Consider the following 19,207-nt stretch of genomic DNA (forward strand, 5'->3'; position numbering starts at 1 on the left):
TAAACTCAACTGCCTCCAGCTGATGGGAAATTCAAACATTATGCACAGGTCTTTTTAAAAACCAGTGCCTCTTTAAAAAAGAAAAAATGGCCTTCATAACATCTCCCTACCAAAAGACAAAAACAAAAAAGCAGTCACTTTGCATGCTGTTACTGGGATATGAGATAATTGGGGCAAATAAACTGACAAAAATGCTTAGACACTGGTAAGTTTATCGCATGGGGCATAAACCGTTCCCCAGCGCGTTCTAACAGGGACGAGCGTGGGCGCGCATGGAGCGCGATGGGCTCCGGATGGGGCCCAAAACGCGACTTTATCGCACGAGGAAACGCCGACGCCGCCGCCGCGCGTTCCCATTGCGTCCCAATTCTGTTCCAGAGGGTGCCATTTCTGGGGACTGTTTCAAAGCGTCCCCAGAAATGGCGCCCTCTGGAACAGAACTGGGACGCAATGGGAACGCGCGGCAGCGGCGGCGGCGTTTCCTCGTGCGATAAAGTCGCGTTTTGGGCCCCATCCGGTGCCCATCGCGCTCCATGCGCGCCCACGCTCGTCCCCGTTAGAACGCGCTGGGGAACGATTTATGCCCCATGCGATAAACTAAGAGTAAAAAGTTCTAAACAGGCTATAAACCAGGATAAGAAACAATGTGGGCCCCAAACCCCAATTATTCAGCACCTGAATGCTCTTATTTCTTCCTCCAATTTTTTTTTTAAATGCACAAATTTTCTGGGTTTTGTTTTCCACTCCCAAACTGGTGTAAAGGTGCCAAATGACCCACAAATGTGCCTGTTGACGTCTCCCATCCCACTGAAGCCCCAGTTACCACCCAACGAAATACAGAAGAAAGGGCTGAAATGAGCCAAAATTGGCAGCCAGTACAGTACTGAAGTCCCAACACTTCTGGCCTGTCTCAGGGCTGGTCTATGTGTAAGTGTATTGTGCGGATTGCTGCGGATTTTCACACATTCACATTGACTTTTACCTGTCGTCACTTTCCTGCACACATCTGCATCTATTCTTCTTCCTCTGCAAAAAATGTGCAGCTATTCTGATGCAAATAGATGGCCACACGTTTGATAACGCACATCCTTGAGGATACTCCCAGAAACAAACCCTGCAAAGCCCTTTTTTCCTCTGGGATCTAAGGAGTTTTTCAGGGTCCTTCCTGCAAAAAGCTGACATTTTTCAGAAACACGTGCAGCTGGATCATGGTCTACTCATTTTGAATGAGATGTATTTTAATCATGTAGTTGAGCCCTGAATCTGACAATGTGGCCCATGGCAGAGGAGGCGGGGTGCATTTTCCTCTTCCTATACATACAATTTCCCATCCTGTTGTAGACCCCACCGGAAATGGTCTTGGCTTGCCAGCCTGCTGCAAAGTATTGGTTCTGTCCTGAATTGCAGTTCTGTAACTGTATCAAGGAATTTGCAGTTCTACGAAACAATATCAAATGGGCAAAGATAAGAGAACCTATTTTTCCCATCCTGGCCAACCAGTAAATTTTTTTAAAAGCATGTGCATTTGTGTGGGAGAAGAAGGCTGGGAAAAGAGGCCTCACAGTCTCAACACAAGCCTTGAGATCCCTACAAGACCCCCATCGGTCCACATGAACGTACAGTGTTAGCACATTAAGGAGCTATAGACCATCTCATCCCAGGCTTAGTGATGAGAAATCGTCTCTGTGGCTCTGCTGCCTCACAGTGCCATATACACAAATATGGGACCCAGGGCAGACTAGCACTCTATGGAATCTTCCAGAAGCTGCAAAAGCGTCACAGGCATCCTGACATCACTGACAGGCAGTGATGCCAGAGGGTCTTGGTACGTTGGCGAAGTGGCCTTGGGGGTCTCCTCCCCGTCATCGTCATCGTCTTCTTCTTCCTCCAACACCTCCTTGGGCAGCACCTTCAGGGTCGGCATTGGGGTTCCTGGATCCTTTTGGGGGACCGGTGGTGTGTCGTTGACTTCTGTGGTTTGTATGGTGGTGACATCAGCCATGTCGGAGGCGGTCAGTGAAGGACTAGCACTTCCATTGACCTCTCTGGGGAGATCTGCATGCTCCTCACTCCCTTCACAGTCCACACAGTTACTATCAGGAGAGGGACTTTCAGAGATGGGCCCTGTTGGGCTTGCATCTCCATTGACTTCCATCTTGCCTTCCTGCAAAGGTTGTTCTTCTTTTTCCTCCCATGGCAGCTGGGACTGGAGAGGAGATGTTTCCTGGGATTCCCTGGATGCATTTTCTATTTGCATTTCCTCATTGCTTCCTGAGATGTCAGGAAGAAGGACCTCCTTGTCTTTTTCCACTGCCTGTACTTCCACCAAGGCCTCGTCTGATGGCTGCACTTCCACCAGGGCCTCTCCCTCTTGGGAGTCTTTCGACAAGGCCTTGTCATCCAGACAAGGAGCGGTAATACTTGGCTGCTCAAGGGTCTTGCCATTGAGGAGAGTTGCCTTGGTCCCCTCCTCCTGCTCCTTGGGAGTCAAGTTTACTTTGGTCTGGCCTCCCTGCTGGCTGTCAAACCTGGCCACCGAGTTTGCCATGATGATGTCCCTGGTAGCCACATCTCTCTCACTCATCACAGAAGCCTGCTTGGCATTCAGTGCCTGTCCTCCATAGAATTTTGGTGCCTCGTCACCCAGGTCGCTGTAGCCTTCGTTCTGGAAATAGACATTTCCTGGGTTGGGAATTGCCTTCCCAGCATTGACCTGTGAGGATCAAAGACAGAGGGCGAAAGTGAGAAAGAGGATAGATTTGGCGGGCAGGGCAGCAGGGCAGCATCCCCAAGTCTTAAGGATTGGCAAGTATTTGGCATGACCCATGTTCCAGGCAGTGGGAGAAAAGGCTTAGGGCTTGTCTACACATGCCAGAATACTCTGGGCTGCCCCCAAAGTATTCTGGCCCCTGTGTTCCCCCTAAATTTCCTCCCCTTACCTGCTGAAGATGACAGGCGGCTGTGGTACCCATGAGTCAGCCAGCAACACTGCTGCGGGTACAAGTCACTGTAAGGTCTGAATGAGGTGCCCTGCCTTGTTCTAACCTCAGAGTGATTTGTATCCACTGCACAACATGACAGGGATACTGATGTGGGCAGTCTCCTGTCACCATCCGTCACCACCATGTTTTGCTCCGGATTTTCTAAAAAAAAACCAGGAGCAAAGAGTATGTATTTTAAAATGTGGGACAATGGGTGGAATCCCCGATCTTCAAGGATGGGCCAAAGAAGATGAGTGAATGAGCCAAGAGACCAGGGGCAGGAGCCGGCATGAATAGAATGGTCCAGAATTTCAGAACCAAGTTGTAACAAGAATTAGACTGTTGCAAATGGAGGAGCAATTCATTTCAACTCATTCTTCAAAAAAGTACCAAAATTGTTCATATTTGGCAATAGTGCAGGGACTAGAAAGTGAGGTGTAAAAGAAAATCCTGAGTAAATAAAAAACAGGTACTTTCCCATCCTTGGCAGGTGATGATAGTAAGGAGGTCAGCTGATGAGCCGCCCAAAAAGGTGAGTTCCCAGGAGGGTTGCCAGAGTGAAACTGGGTGACATGGACTCTGACTCAGAGACTGAAACAGTGGACCTGTTGGGATTTGTTGCTCAACCAGAGCAGAAGGAGGTTCGAGAGCCAAAAGTTTCAGATATAGACCAGAGTGTCGTACCAGGTCTTGCAGATTCCTGCCCAGTCAGACAAGGAAGGCAACGTACTCCTACTTATCTTCACTGAGGGGAGACAACAAAAGGAGGGACTGAGGAGATCTCAGAGGATTTCTTAAGCACCAGGAGCACTGAGCGGCTGACTGAGAAATCCCAGCCCTGCCCTCCAGGACTTCTTGGAGATTATCGGACCCAACTGGCTCCCCATCGTGTTCCTGAACTCTGCGCCTGACTATGGACCATATTGGCTGACTCTGGATATTGTTTACTTATTGCTGAACTCTCTTGCTGTACCTGAAACTTGGGAAGACACTCTGTTGGTGACTTAAGACATGTGTTTTCTACAGTAAAGTAAGTGCTGAGCTGTACTCTACTCTGTGGTTTTGCTTGTTCATTAGCTGCTGGTGTCTACTATCAGCCTTTGGCTGTTTGCCTGCTCTGTGTTTCAATACTGTTGAGGGATCCTGTTCCTTTAAAGGTTGTGTAGAAGGGGGAATTTCAGCAGGTGTTGACTCTTACCTTTTAGTGTGATAGGCAACACCTTTTGAAATTCCCTGTTCTACACAATCTTTAAAGGTACAGAGGCCTCTCCACTTTTCAGTCTGGCAGCCCTAGTTTCTTCAACCAGCCATCGCATCCTCTGCTTCAGAGAGAAGAAAGTTCACTATTTGGCTGGACGGGAGATGAGAAGAATATTTGAAATTGTCCAAAAACATGGTCAAAAAGCATGTTTTTGAGTGTTGAGAAATCCTGCTGGAAAGAATCCCAGACTGATGAGACTCTATAAGTTTGGGATTTCTTGTTGTTGCTGCTGTGTGCCTTCAGGTGGTTTTTCATTTATGTTGACCCAAATGTCAACCTTATCATGGGGTTTTCTTGATAAGTTTCTTCGGAGGGGGTCTGCAATTGCCCAAAGTCACTCAGCGAGCTTTATGGCCAAGCAGGAATCGAACCCTGGTCTCCAAAGTCATAGTCCAACACTCAAACTACTATTCCACATTGGCTCTCTTTGGGACTTATTCCATACAAATTTCACACACACTTTTTCACAAATAACGTTTTCTGCACACGAAAGACGATCCTATGCACAGGAAACAGCATTCCCTCTACAAAAAATAACATTATTATGCAGCCCACAAGAGACCATGTGTAGTGCCCTATAGGTCTCTGTGTTGGAAGACTCCTTGGTGAACATCTTTAGAGAGCTGTTTCATTGTGGCTCTGGAACTCCCTTCCCAGAGAGGTTGGCTTGGCACTTTCCCTGCTCACTTTCTCCAAAACGGTGGGTGAAGAAGACCTTTCTCTTTTGACCAGCCTTGGAGGACTGATCATACAAGGCCCATCTCACCCAAGCAATGTGCTGGACTTTCTGTCTGTTGTTTCTCTTGTGCCATGGTGTGTTTTTGTGATAGTATAAGGCTGTTGCCACACTACAGAAGAAAAGGAAATATTTAGCCTTCCTTGTCACAGAGCTCCAGTGTCACAATGAACTACAAATTCCAGGATTCCATCACTTTTAGCCATGGCACTTAAAGCGGTGTCAAACTATTGTTTCTGCAGTGCAGACGCAGCCTCAGTCAGTTTGAATAATATTTTGGGGAACTGCCTGGCTACTATAGGGATTCATTCTCTGTCTTCAGCGGGAAACTTTGGTGGGTCTGGTGCTCTTCTCCATTGGGCACAGACTGCCCAAATGTGGGGAAGAAGCTGAAGCAAAAGTGATTAATGAGTTTATCACACTGGGGCTAATTTTGGCATCAAAAAGAGATTAAAGTGCATTTAGAAGCATCCCACAAATAAAGCAAAAATGGCAAGTAATTGTGCAAATGATTGTCACATGCAATTGAGCAAAGAAAGTGATATCGGAAATGCATTGCCACTGAAATCCCAACAGTAAAAAGATGCGCATCAATTCTTCTTTGTGACCACTTTAATGGTGGGTTTTATGTGACGTTGTGTGAAATCATTTTGTGTAATTATGTGATTTTTCTGGGATATTCATGGGATAAACTCCCAATCTCCTTCATGTGATATAGAGATATAATGTTGTCTTTTTTTCAAATGTTAAACAGTGCAGGGATGTGCTGCCTATTTAAAAGGTGAGCATCTGCTCCCAGAGGCGCAGCTCACCCTGGTTCTGCCAAAGGCAATCTTGGGAAATGAAGGAGCCTTAGGGCAGGGCCCACTCAAAGCTTCCTCCTCAATGAGCATTTTCAACACCTAGCAAGCAGGGCAGATTTTACATTCTAAACCATGATCCAAAACATACTGCAGAAATAATCCTGTTTGAGTCTGCTTTAACTGCCCTGGCTCAGTGTGAGGGAATCCTGGAATTTGTAGTTTATTGTGGCACCAGAGCTCTCTGACAGCAAAAGTTAAATGTCTCACAAAACTACAGTTCCCAGAATTCCCTAGCACCGTGCCAGGGCAGTTAAAGCAGTCTCAAACTGGATTGTTTCTGCTGCGGTGTGCTTTGGACCCATGACAGACATATTGGTAAAAATAGATCTATGAATCTGCCACGTAGGGCTGTGGTATGCCATGTAAGACCACAACTTGGAAAAGTTACTATTCATCTCCCAGAATCCCCCATTTACTTGGCTGGGGGATTCTGGGAGTTGCAGGCCTAGAAGGACCATTTCTAAGTTGTGTTGGGCAATGAAACTCAGTATCATCAATTTTGGCTGGCTGTGGCCCTCAGTGTGGCATAGTAGTTTGAGCATTGGACTATGAGCCTGGGGAGCAGGGTTCAAATCCTTACTCAGTCATGGAATCCATTTGGGTGACCCTGGGCAAGTCACACTCTTTCAGCCTCACAGGGAAGCAAAGGCAAACCCCTCTCTGAACAAATCTTGCCAGGAAAACCCTGTGAGTGGGTTGCCATAAGTTGGAAACAAATTGAAGGCACACAACAACAACAAATGACCCCCAAAAAACTTTTTATAAAAAGAATACCTGAAGATGCCAGGGATTGGATCTGGAGTATTTTGCATGCAGAGGATGTGCATGCTCTACTCACTGAACTATGTGGCCCCTCCAAAGCTATGAAAAGGAATTGCTCAGGTTAGTCTTACCGATGGCACCAAGTTTCTCCATCCCACATCAAGGGTTTTATATTATGAACAAAACAAAGCAAAAATCACCTATGAGGCTAATACAACATGAAACCCTTCCAGAATCGGATGCACTTACCAGTTACAATTGACAGTTTTTAAAAAGTAATGTTTCTTTCACTGGATAGTATGAGGCTGGTGGTTTACACTGTCATAAATGGGGGTCTGCATCAATATAACTGTTTGTCCATAGATTGTGCAAGGAGGTATCCATTACCTCCTTGTACAATGCAACATACCCGTTACCACTTCATGCAATACAAGATATCCATTACCACCTTGCACAATACAAGGTATCCACTAGCTCCTTGTAAAATGCATGGTATCAATTTCCTCCTTGTGCAATGCAAGGTATCCATTTCCTCCTGGCACAGGCTGTGCAATGGCAGCTAGATGTCACTGGATTCTGCTCCATTCCCTCAACCCAAACAGCCACTGATTGGCAGGGGGCATGGACTGCCAGGAGAGCTCTGTCATGCCATCCTCCTCCTTCCTGGATCTCCTATGTTCCTCCCACCCAGACTTCCTGCACAACTAAGTTGGCACAGCTTTACACTTTAGCCTTAGTCTGCTGCCCACACACTGCCCAAATGTCATTTTTCTGTGTCTGAGCTTCCCTGGACAAGAGACATTCAGGAAGGTTGGGGAGAGGTTCTATTGCATAGCATACAACATCCCTCCCCTCCCCTCTGGACACTCACCGGCTGGAACCATTTTAAGCTCTGTCACATGGCAGGGCGAGCCGAGAGCGAGAGATGGGACAGAAAGCCACAGAGAAAGAGAGAGAAAGAAAGAAGGAAAAGGCATGAGAACAAGCGTGAACAGAAACACAGCACAGACACATAAGAAGAAGGGAGACCCCGCAGCCTGACCAGCTTTGTGCCCATCTTTAAGAAACCTGAGCGAATTTGGGATCAGTTAGATTCTGGGTAAAGAGATGGTACCAAGGATGTGAATAAACACTGATTTCAACGTCTTTGCTCTCCAAAGTCTATAGTATGGGAATACCTTTACTGGGTCAAACAGAAAGATGCAAAATTCTCAGTGCAAACTTTGAAAGACACACGTTTCTTCTTCAGGCAAAGATGGCTTTAACAAGGCATTTAAGGGGGAAAGAGGAGGAAGTGATGGCATTATTTAATTTTATTTATACCTTGCCCTTCAGTCCTAAAGGTTCTCAGAGCAGTTTATTATGCGAGAACAGGACTGCAGATTATCAATATTGACTTACAAGGCCAGACCTGCAATGGCTCTGAACCTATTGGGAAGAACAAGGGCCATGACAGAAGAGCAAATGTGAAAGCTCCAGTCCATCTGTTGTGTTGTTGTTGTTGTTGTTGTTGTTGTTGTTGTGTGCCTTCTAGTCATTTCTGATTCATGGTGACCCTACAGCAAATGGGCTTTGAGTGTGTGACTTGCCCAAGGTGACCTGGTGGATTTGCATGGTCAAGCAGAGAATCAAACCCTGACTTCCAGAGTCTTAGTCCAATTCTCAAGCCATGATATCACACTGACTCTCAATCCATCTCTATCTGGTACAAAAAAGAAAGATGCTTTCATAGGAGGAGAACAATTTGTTTCTCAGAAAGCCATTATCACTCTCTCCCCCTTTTCTCCTGCATGATTTTTACACTTTTTCCCTGATAAAAAAATGTAGGGCTTTGAATGCTTGCAAAGACAATTTTGTGCCTTTGTGGTTCTCCAGAAAAAAAGTACAGTGGTGCCTCGGGTTACGAAATTAATTCGTTCCGCCGCGGCGTTCGTAACCCGATTTTTTTCGTAACCCGAAAAAGCCATAGCCGCTAGCGCTGGAAAGCCGCGTTTCGTGCGAAAAAGCGCCGAAAAGCACCAAAATTTTTTTTCGTAAGCCGAAAAAAAAAACGTAACCCGGAACAGTTTTTTCCTATCTAATTTTTTCGTATCCCGGAAATTTCGTAAGGCGGTCATTTCGTATCCCGGGGTACCACTGTATTGCCAAAAATTGACTTTGGAATTGGTCTTGAGGGCAACTTAGCTACCCTTGCATTAGAGCATTGGAGAACCAGGTTCATCCATGGAATCCCACTGAGTGACTTTGGGCAAGTCTCACTCTCTCAGCCTCAAAAGAAGGCAATGGCACACTTTCTTGAACAAATCTTGCCAAGAAAACCCCATAGGGTCACCATAAGCTAGAAATGACTTGAAGGCACAACAAGAACAACAAATAGCACCCAAGAGATGAGAATCCTGCTGCAATCTGTTTAGGAACCATTTTGAAACAAGTGAGCAAGACATGTTGAAGCAACCACACAAATGCTTCCCTCATATATCAAAGTCCTTTCACAGTGACAGGAGTGTATTCAAAGCCAAACTGGAAGTGTGCGACATTGCTTTGAAAAATTAACAACTCAGACATGCATGACTTACTTCCCTCATTTAAAGTTTAATTTTATTTTAATGTTCACTTTTTGTGTATGTGAACAATCATGTTGTTCGTTTACATTATAAGCTGCTCTGAGTCCCAATTTTGGGAGAAAAGCAAGATGCTCATTTTCATTGTTGAAATGAAAAAAAGCATGTAGGACAGATCCAAAGGAAACATTTGAGCCATTTTACACCGAAACAATTTAGATAGAAATTTGAATGTATTTATTTAACCACAGAGCTCAAATGTTTAGGGCACTGTAAGAGATTAAAATAATTTAAAAACCTGACCATAAAATTATCCAAGCAAATGTGCATCATCTAGCTGACAGCCAAAATTAATTGTGGCTCTCTCATGTTTCCAGAATCAGAAATGTGAGTTTCTTTCCATTCACATATGGCCAGGGCCCTGCAATTTCCTGGGAAGGACGTTTTACCTGAAATGTCGGAGATTCATAGAGGAATTTCCTTTTTTTTTTTTTTTTGGAGTAACAACTCCCAGAATGCTGGGAGCCATTATTCAAAATACAGTAAGTCACTTTCTTCAGGTCTCTTAGGATCAAGGGAAACTCTGGCATACTGACATAATAATTTTTTTAGATCAGTTTGCAAGTTCCAAGTATGAAAGTCAACATTGACTTCAACATCTTTGCTCTTCAGAGTCTCCATTGTGGCAATACAACAAGACGGCCTCCTTACTGTTCCCAGGGTTGACCACAATGTCAGTTCACAGAACCGTCTCAGAGGAACTTACAACAATGACTTACTCTTGCTGGAGCGTCTCCTCAGATAAACATCACAGAATCAATTTTTTAAAAAGGTCATTGTATTGGCTGTAAATGTCCCTCTGCCAGTGAATCCTCATTTCCTAAATGCAACTTCAAACCATTTCTGTGAATGGATGATTTCCCTCCCCGTGATTTGATGGGAGCAGGGCAGGGAACAGGTCAGGCTGGGAGAAGAAGATGCCAGGAAGCCAGGGCAGGGGCAGGAGGGCTTGCCAATGATGTCTACCTGAGAAAGCAGCATAGGACCAACGGAAAGGAAAGAGGGAGGAGAACGGAACTGTTTGGCCAACTCACAACATCCAGGGAAAGTGGAAGATAAAGGGCAGATAGGATATTTTGGGAGTGATAGCACCACTGTTGAACCTGCCTTAACTTCTTGTCCCTTCCAGGCCCCTTGTATCCAACCATCCTCTTTTCAGCACACACACAGAGGGCTCAAATACATTTAAAAAATCATGCCTTCCACTGATGAAAGTCAGCAGTGCCACTAAAACTGAATGGCAAACTCTCTCCATCTTTGGAGGTATTTAAACAGAGGATGGGTGGGCATCTTTCAGGAGTGCTTACATTGTGCATTCCTGCGTGGTAGAATGGAGTTAGATTAGATAACTCTTGGGGTCCCTTTCAACTCTAAGATCCTGTGATTGTAAACAAAGCCAAGCCTTCCTCTTTCACCATTCCCATTTCACTATCTCTTGCCAACACAGAGCCCAACCTCCTTGGCTCCAAACTGAATTTGTTAGTTTGACTTGATTTCATTTATACTCTCCCTTGCTCACGGGATACTAACTGCAGTAGTCACTACGTCTTCCACTTTTGTTCTCTCCCCACAGATGGGTCCCATGGTTGCCGCTCTCATCTCTTTCCCTTTTGAACCCTTTGCCCTCCTTCCTTCTCTCGCCAGCTGTCCCAACTCACAGCCATTGGCAGCCATAACAGCTGTAATGGAGCACCTTGGGGAAAGGCATGTAGGGAGAGGGGAATTATGGATGAAATTACAGTGGGCCCTCCACATTCGCTGGGGTTAGGGACACAAGACCCCTGTGAAAGTGGGAAAAGTGCAAATAATAATAAAAAAACTACCACTTTAGGTCCTCCAGCACAATTCTATGGTCAATTTCCACCAAAAAGTGAACATAGAATTGCACAGGAGGACCCACAAATGTGTAAATAAGTGTTCTCTCTAGGAATCTCTAGGTGCTCCAGCGGAAGTTGACCATAGAGTCACATTGGAGGACCTAGAGATTCCTAGCTAAAACAAATGTATTGATAAAATCCGCAAATAATCAAATCTGAAAAAGTCAAAGCCACAAGTGTGGAGTGATGCCAAATTAATTATTTTAGGATGATAGAAATAATCTAACAAAGAAAACAATCCAAATGCAAGAGAGGAGGAAAGTTTTTAAAAGGTTGCTCTGTAAGTTCCAGCCAGATACTGCTACTGTCTTTCCTGTAAAAGGCTCTTGCTAGACCTCACTCTTGCTAAATTCTTCCAGGGCTCTATGAGCTTTTGACTTACACCAATGGTTCTCAGATACTGGTCTTCCAGGTGTTTTGGACTTTTGCTCTTAGAAGCTCCAGCCATCATGGCCAAAGGCCCAGGATTCTGGAAGCTAAAGTCCAAGACATCTGATGGACCAAACTATTTGCCCGCACAATACTTTTCAGTGGAGGCAACTCATAACTTTAGCCCTTGAGAAGGGTTCACCTTAAAGAATGTTTGTCCTCAAGAATGTTTGGCCCTTAAGAATATTTCCTGTAGACAAAGTAATCCTGGTCCAAGCACAGCTCTCTGGAGGCCTCTTGACACCCAGCTTCAGCCAAAGTGGTGTCTGCATGGACCAGAATACTCTGGAAGCAGCATATGGCATTCTGGACCCAAAGCTGCCATGACATTCCACCATTACTTGGCACTGCAGAGCAATAGGAGGTGACTGTTTGCAAACAGATCTCACTGTGCTGCCACCTATGTGGGTCGCTCCTAAAACAAGGTGCATAGCATCAATCATAAGCTGGACACCTAATTCTGATCTCAGGTGGCACTGATAGCAGGCGGCACAGTGGGACACATGTGCAAACAGCTGCCCATCATCACTCCAGAGGGCTTTGGATCTTCCCAGAAGATCCAGAGCAAAAGGTGACTTTATTTCATTTGACATAAGGGTGGTATACTGGAGGTTCAGTACTTAACTGGCTGTACATCATCCCAACATCTCACACCAGAACCAGGGACTGGACCCTGCATTGTCCAGATTGGTCACCATGAGAATGGGGGGGAGGATGTAGTATTTGACCCATCTGGACACAGCCCAAGCTGTATCCTGTAGAAGTAGGATTACCAGATGGAAAACTGGAGAGGGCTCCTGGACTTTTAATATTTGTGTAGAAGGAATTTCAGCAGGTGTTGCTTGTTACCTGGTTGCATGACAAGCAGCCCATGCAGAAATTTCCTCTTCCGAACAACCATTAAAAGGACCAGAGCCCTGTCCAGTTTTCAGTCTGGCAATCCTACCCTAAAAAAATGAATACTCCCAGGAGCACTTTCTTTCTTTCTTTCTTTCTTTCTTTCTTTCTTTCTTTCTTTCTCTCTCTCCATCTCTTTTCTTGCTTACCACGTTGGGATGCTTCTCCATAGCCAAGGCTGCCCTCTCCATGTTCTGCTGGTGCCGTTGCCTCCTCTTCATGGCGCGCAGAATGAGGAAGAGGACAATGGCGGTCACCAAGAGCAGTGCCCCTAGGCTGCCGGCCAGAATCCCAGCGTCCAGCGTGCCCTGATGTTCTGCCTCCAGAGGGTCCAAGGGGACTGTGAGAAAGAGGATGAGCAAGGAATAAAAAAAGCATTCCAAGGACCAAATGATGCAGGGAAATGTCATAATGCTAAGTATAGACATAAATTTGTGCAAAGTCAGAAGAGTGTCTCTGCATTTAATGCATTTACATTTTTTAAAAAATGCAAATAGAAGCTGTTGGGGAGAGTGATAATTTCAAGGTTACAGCAGGTGGGAAGGAGAGAGTTTAGCATTTTCCTTCACTGATGCTGAAAAATAGCTCTTCCGCAGCTGTTATTTGCATTGGAAGGAAAACTTGCAATAGCATTAGATGTTAAGGAGGTACCATTGTTGTTTGATCCTACAGGAAGAGGCATGGTATAAATAAAAATTATTATTATTATTATTATTATTATCATCATCATCATTATTATTATTTCTTCACATTTCTTATTGAGTGCCTTCAAGTCATTTCTATCTATGACAACCCTAAGATGAACCTATCACATGGTTTTTTTTTTGGGGGGGGGGCAGAATTTGTCTGCTCTTGCCTTCTTCTGAGGCTGAGAGAGTGTACTTTGCCAAAGCTCACCCAGTAGGTTTCCATGGCCAAGTGGGGATTTGAACCCTGGTCTTCCAGTGTCATAGTCCAACACCCAAACCAGTAATACCACACCAGGTATGTACACCACAGTTTTTGAACTTTCCAATGTGTATCAAGAAAAATGATGCAGTTTTTCATCCTCTCACTTTGGGAAACTCAGGATCCCCCCCCCCCCTTTTCAATGATGGGTCACTCTCTGCAAAGCTTTTCTACAAAAATTGCGAAGATTGGAAATTGTACAGCTTTTGGCACAGAAACTGAAAACTGAAGAGCTTTTCCTGAGGAAAGGAAATTATGCAACATTTGAACCAGTAAAGGCTGCAGCTTCAAGGCAACTCTGTTTTTTCTTCGTGCCACATAATGTTTGGTTTGTGCAGCATTCACACCAGCAAAGGCAGGAATGTGAAGTTGAAGGCTTTCATGGCCAGAATCCATACTTTTTTGTGGGTTTTTTGGGATGTGTGGCCATGTTCTAGAAGAGGTGATTCCTGATGTTTTGCAGGAAAAGGCAAGATAAAATCCTAGAGCTGGAAGAGACTGCAAGGGCCACCCAGTCCAACCCCATCCTGCCATGCAGGAACTCTCAATCAAAGCATCCCCATCGACAGATGGCCATCCAGCCTCTGCTTAAAGACCTCCAAGGAGGGAGATTCCACTACACTCCGAGGAAGGAGTGTGTTCCACTGTCGAACAGCCCTTACTGTCGGGAAGTTCTTCCTAATGTTGAGGTGGAATCTCTTTTGCTATAGCTTGCATCCATTGTTCAGGGTCCTAGTCTCTGGAGCAGCAGAAAACAAGCTTGCTCCCTCCTCAATGTGACACCCCTTCAAATACTTAAATAGGGCTAGCATGTCACTCCTTAACTATCTCTTCTTCATACTAATCATATACAGCTATGTAAGTCTTTCCTCATAAGGCATGGTTTCCAGACCCTTCACCATTTTGGTTACCCTCCTCTGGACATACTCTAATTTGTCAACATCCTTTCTGAATTGCGGTGCCCAGAACTGGACACAGATCAGGACATAAAAAGACTGTGAGCATTGTTTGTTTTTTTCAGAATCCTGCGATTTGTAGTTTTGTGAGGCACCATCAATACTTTGATAGAGGAGCTAAAGACCCTGCATAACTACAAATCCCAGGATTCCATAGGATAGAACTGTAGGCCTTAATGTGGTGTCAATCTGCATTTTTTCTACAATGTAGATGCACCCAAAAGCAAACACAGAGAGGTGGACCATCTGTTCAGGTGCCCACCCCGCACCCAGGCGTACCTTCCTCGCCAGGTCTCAGCACCTCCACATGGACTGTCGCATTGGTGGTCTCCCCGGACTCTTCGTCTCGTGCAATGATCTGAATGAAACACCAGCACAGGAGTGAATATTTAAGGCTTCCTCCCGTGAGCTTTCTTGCATTCAACACAGACCTTCCCCTTTTCCAATAAATGGAAATGAGAGTCCCAGTCCCTTCCCTCTGGCAGCTTCTGGGCCTTTTAAAGAAGAAAGCTGTGCTTGAGAGACATGGCAATGCTGCTGCAACTGCTGGTCATAATGCTGTATTTGTCCTTCAGTAGCAAATGGCTCTCATGCATGAGGCTTCATTCCTGGCCCTAAGATCTGGGATGGATGCAAGCCCTCAAAACATCCTCTATGTGTTTCCAAGCACAGGTCCCTTTGAGGTGCATTCAACCTGGAGCAAGAGTCCAGACAATGTGGTGGAAAATGCACGCATGACCTATGTTGTAGCTGGATTCCACAAATATTTCAAATACTCCAGAAACAAAGAAAACTACCCAGGTCTTATTTGGGGGATAGGTTGAGCGCAACAGTGGGCTAGGTCATTTCCAGAATGTGGAAATGGTTTTTTGGACTACAAATCCCAGAATACCCTGGTGGCAGGTTGGCTTGGGGAATATGGGAATTTTATCCCAAAGGGAAATGCTCTGTGCATTGTTTGTTTATTTATCTATTTATTTACAATATTTATATCTCACCTATATCAGAGGATCTCAGAGCAGCTTAAAATAAGATTAGTTTATATAAAGAATACAACAGTTTAAAATATTTAAAATACATCAAATAACCTATCAGTTGAAAGCAGACCATTTGAAACTAGCTAAAGCCGACTTTAAATAGTACAACATGCACAGCCTGGATAAAATCAATGAGGTATGGAGGCTTTCACAAAAAGCCAAGTTTTGATCTGATTGTTGCTGAAATGATCCCAGTGTCGGTGCCTAGTGGGCCTCTAGAGGGATGGATTTCCACAACTGAGGTGCCACCACAGAGAAGAACCTTTCCCAGGTCATCCCATAATCTATTTCTCTTAATTGTGGGACATGGAAGAGAGGCCCCCAACCCAGTTGTGGTGTCATTAGGGTTCATCTCACCCCAGTGCAGTAACTCATGCTATCACCCCCAGGCTCAAAGCTGTCAGGCCAATGGTCCCACAAGAGTAGGTCGGGCTGCTGTGGAAGAGAATGCCTCTGGTCTACTTGCCATCGACTGTGAGAGGACCAGAGCACCGTCACAAGTCCCAAAGGCATCCAGGTGCCATTCAGTGATGACAGAGGCCTCCGGGAGTTTGCTGTGGCATGCCAACTACATCCTGGATTGCCTCCTTGCCACCTTCAGACAGATGGACCAGGCCCTTCCTAGTCTCTGGAAGCCCCAGTCTTCCTATGGAGAGGCATGGTCGTATACACTACACCAGAAGGTCAACTGATACCCCCCCCCCCCCAATAAAGTGTCACCTGGTGTGATCTGCACCCCCTAGAATCACCCCTCAGTGATAGGGAAGGCATATCTTATCCATCTCATCTCTTCCTGTAAACCATCTCAGCCCTGGACCTACAGAGCCCACCCCACAAAACAGAGAGAGATGCCAGGTGGGCATGCCTGAGGTGTTCGAGGGTACCTGCAATGCATATTGTTCAAAGGCATGCAGATGGTCAGCACGGGCAATGAGGAGTCCACCGGGCGTGATCTGGAAGAGCTGCGTGTGGTTGGACTGGTGTTTCAGGCTGTAGCGGACCATGGGGTTGAAGCCCTGGAAGAATCCAAGTGGCAAGAAAGTGACATGTTTACAACAAGGAGATCACTTGTCCCATTCTTTTGTACACAAATCTGCTGATATAATTATACTGTTAATTTTGGGAACTGGCTGATAGGAATAGATCTGGTTATCACTGAAATTTATTTATGTATAACAGTTAAGGGGAGGAGACTACCTCTGTGACATATCCTCCTAGGCTACTCACATCAGCAAAGTCCACATCCATGGCATTCAAGAACAAGATGCGCCCACTGTAGGTCACCACCAGGGAGGCCATGAGCTCCTCTTCATGAACGAAGGCCTGATACTGAGCCATTCCAAAGTGTGGTGGGTGACTGTTGGCTGCCAGGACCCTCACACGGACTTCGGTCACAGCGTATTTCTTGGCATCATTCACTTGAGAGGCCTGGGCAGAAGCAAGTGGGAGGGAGACCAGTTATGGGGCACAAATACGACAGCAAAAACGAGGAGCAGAAGACTAGGGACATCAGATTAGTTGCATGAGCTAACACCAATCCACCTCTCACAAACTGTTTTGTGCTTGTCTTCAGAACTCTAGTTCTCTTCTGTGCAACCTCTTTGGAGGCCATGTCTGCACAAGCCAAATAAAATGTCCTCCCCTCATTCTCTTGGCAGGGAGCCCAGATGACACACAGCCCAAATCATGGTTCTGCTGCAAAGGGTCCTGGTAACATTTGGCCCACCCAAAACCAAAACCAAGATATTTTGTTATTCACTTCCATGAGTTGGTCCCAACTCATGGAGACCCTATGGATGAGACATCTCCAAGCCTCCCTATCCTCCACTGCTCTGCTTAGTTTTTGTAGATTCATGTCCATGGCCTCCCTTCATCTGTAGAAACTTCTGGACACTTCCATGTCTCTGAATTCACCCCGGGCCAGACTTTAAAGGAACAAATGAAGGGACTTTAAAGTCCAGAGGGACAAAAGAATTTTTGAGTCAAGACTTTAAAGGAACAAATGAGGTTAATTAACATGAATTAGATATACAGATGAAAGATCATTAACAGGGGGAGTAAAAAGGAGTGGATCTTGTAATGTACTGTATCGGCAGAAAAGATAGTTGGAAGTCATTTTTAAAAAATCATCATCTTGTTTTGTTAGTTGTCCTTTTTGTCGTTGGCAGTTTGTTTTATTTATAACTTGTAGACAATAGAAAGGAGACACGCTCTCCATGCTCCCAAATGTTCAAGATTGTATATTGTTTACATTGTTCTACCTTAGGCTTAGAATGGAGGGTTGAAAAGGGGATACATTTGTACTTTTGTAAATTGCTATGCTACTTGCTATGCATTTTTGGTTATTTCTGTTGATTGTCTGTTATGGATGCTATTGTGATTTGCTATGTTATTTTGTTATTGTTATTTTGCCATGTTATTGTTATTTTGTCCTGTATTCTGGGGATTAATTTTAAGTTGCATTGATTTGCTTTGTTAATTGTTATGCAGTTTTTATTGCTATTGTTATTCATTTGCATTACTCTTGCTATTTATCGTTATTGTGAATTGCTATGTTATTTTTCATTTTATTGTTATTATTAGGTAATTTTATTAATGTTGTAACCTGGCCGGATTCTTCGTGATTGGGCGGGCTATAAATAAATAAATAAATAAATAAATATTATTATTATTATTATTCAACTATTTATTCATTTTTAAAAGCTTTTTAAAAAATGCCTGAGGGGGAGGTTCTGGATGAGGGTCAGTGAAACTGTGGTTATCAGACCCACAGATATGGGGTCATACTGTAAAACAACTTAGAGGCAAGGGGATCTGGGAAATGGAGCTTGGAGTTCCCTACTATAGGTCTGAAGGGCAGTGCAGAGCCTTTAGGGCCTTTTGCCAGCACTGGGAAGTCTGAACCTCTTCTCATCTCTCGTTCCATTCTTATCTCCCAAAGGCAGAGCCTACCATGATGCTGAGGCTGTAGACAGGGGTAGGGCTCCTGCTCTCCACTGGCCGCAACATGGTGATGGCTCCTGTGAGGTTGTCCATGTGGAAGTGGCCGTGATCTGTCCCTAGGAAGGGAAAAAAGCCATGCAAAGTGTTAGAATGTTTAACAGTATATATCAAAGGCAGGCCCATCCATGCCATTGTATTTTCTATCACCATGTATGGATGTGAGAGGTGGACAGTGAAGAAAGCCAATAGGAAGAAAATCAATGCATTTGAGATGTGGTGCTGGTGAAGAGTGCTAAGGATATTGTTGATGGCCAAAAAGACAAACAAATGGGTCCTGGAACAAAGCAAGCCTGAAATTTCCTTGGAAGCCAAGATGATGAAACTGACTGTCATACTTTGGACACATCATGAGAAGGCACAAATCACTGGAAAAGACAATAATGCTAGGAAAGATGGGAGGATGTAGAAAGAGAGGAAGATTGCATGCTAGATAGATGGAGCCTATTAAAGAGGTCACAGGTATGAATTTGTAGGACCTGAGCAGAGCAGTGGAGGACAGAGGGTCTTGGAGGTGTCTCATCCAGAGGGTCACCATGAGTCAGGGCTGATTCAAAGACAGTTGACAACAACAGTGTTCAGTCTTGTATTTTCAAGATAAACAGGACTGGGTTTTGGTCTTCAACCTGTTATATTTTTGGACAGTTTTCCAGTCCCTAATCCCCTGAATAAGGAGGGGCTTCCTGTACAAATATGTTCTCCATCCCTAGCAAAGAATCTGTATAGGCATAGTCAGGAGCCTAGGAATGAGGGCAGAGAAAAATCCCAGTCCATTCACAGTAATCTCTTGTAGTCCCCGCGCTCCTGAGGACCCCCTGCCATTTGTAATCCCAGACTAG

The sequence above is a fragment of the Sceloporus undulatus genome, chromosome 5, assembly GCF_019175285.1.
Source record: "Sceloporus undulatus isolate JIND9_A2432 ecotype Alabama chromosome 5, SceUnd_v1.1, whole genome shotgun sequence".
Taxonomy (NCBI): domain Eukaryota; kingdom Metazoa; phylum Chordata; class Lepidosauria; order Squamata; family Phrynosomatidae; genus Sceloporus; species Sceloporus undulatus.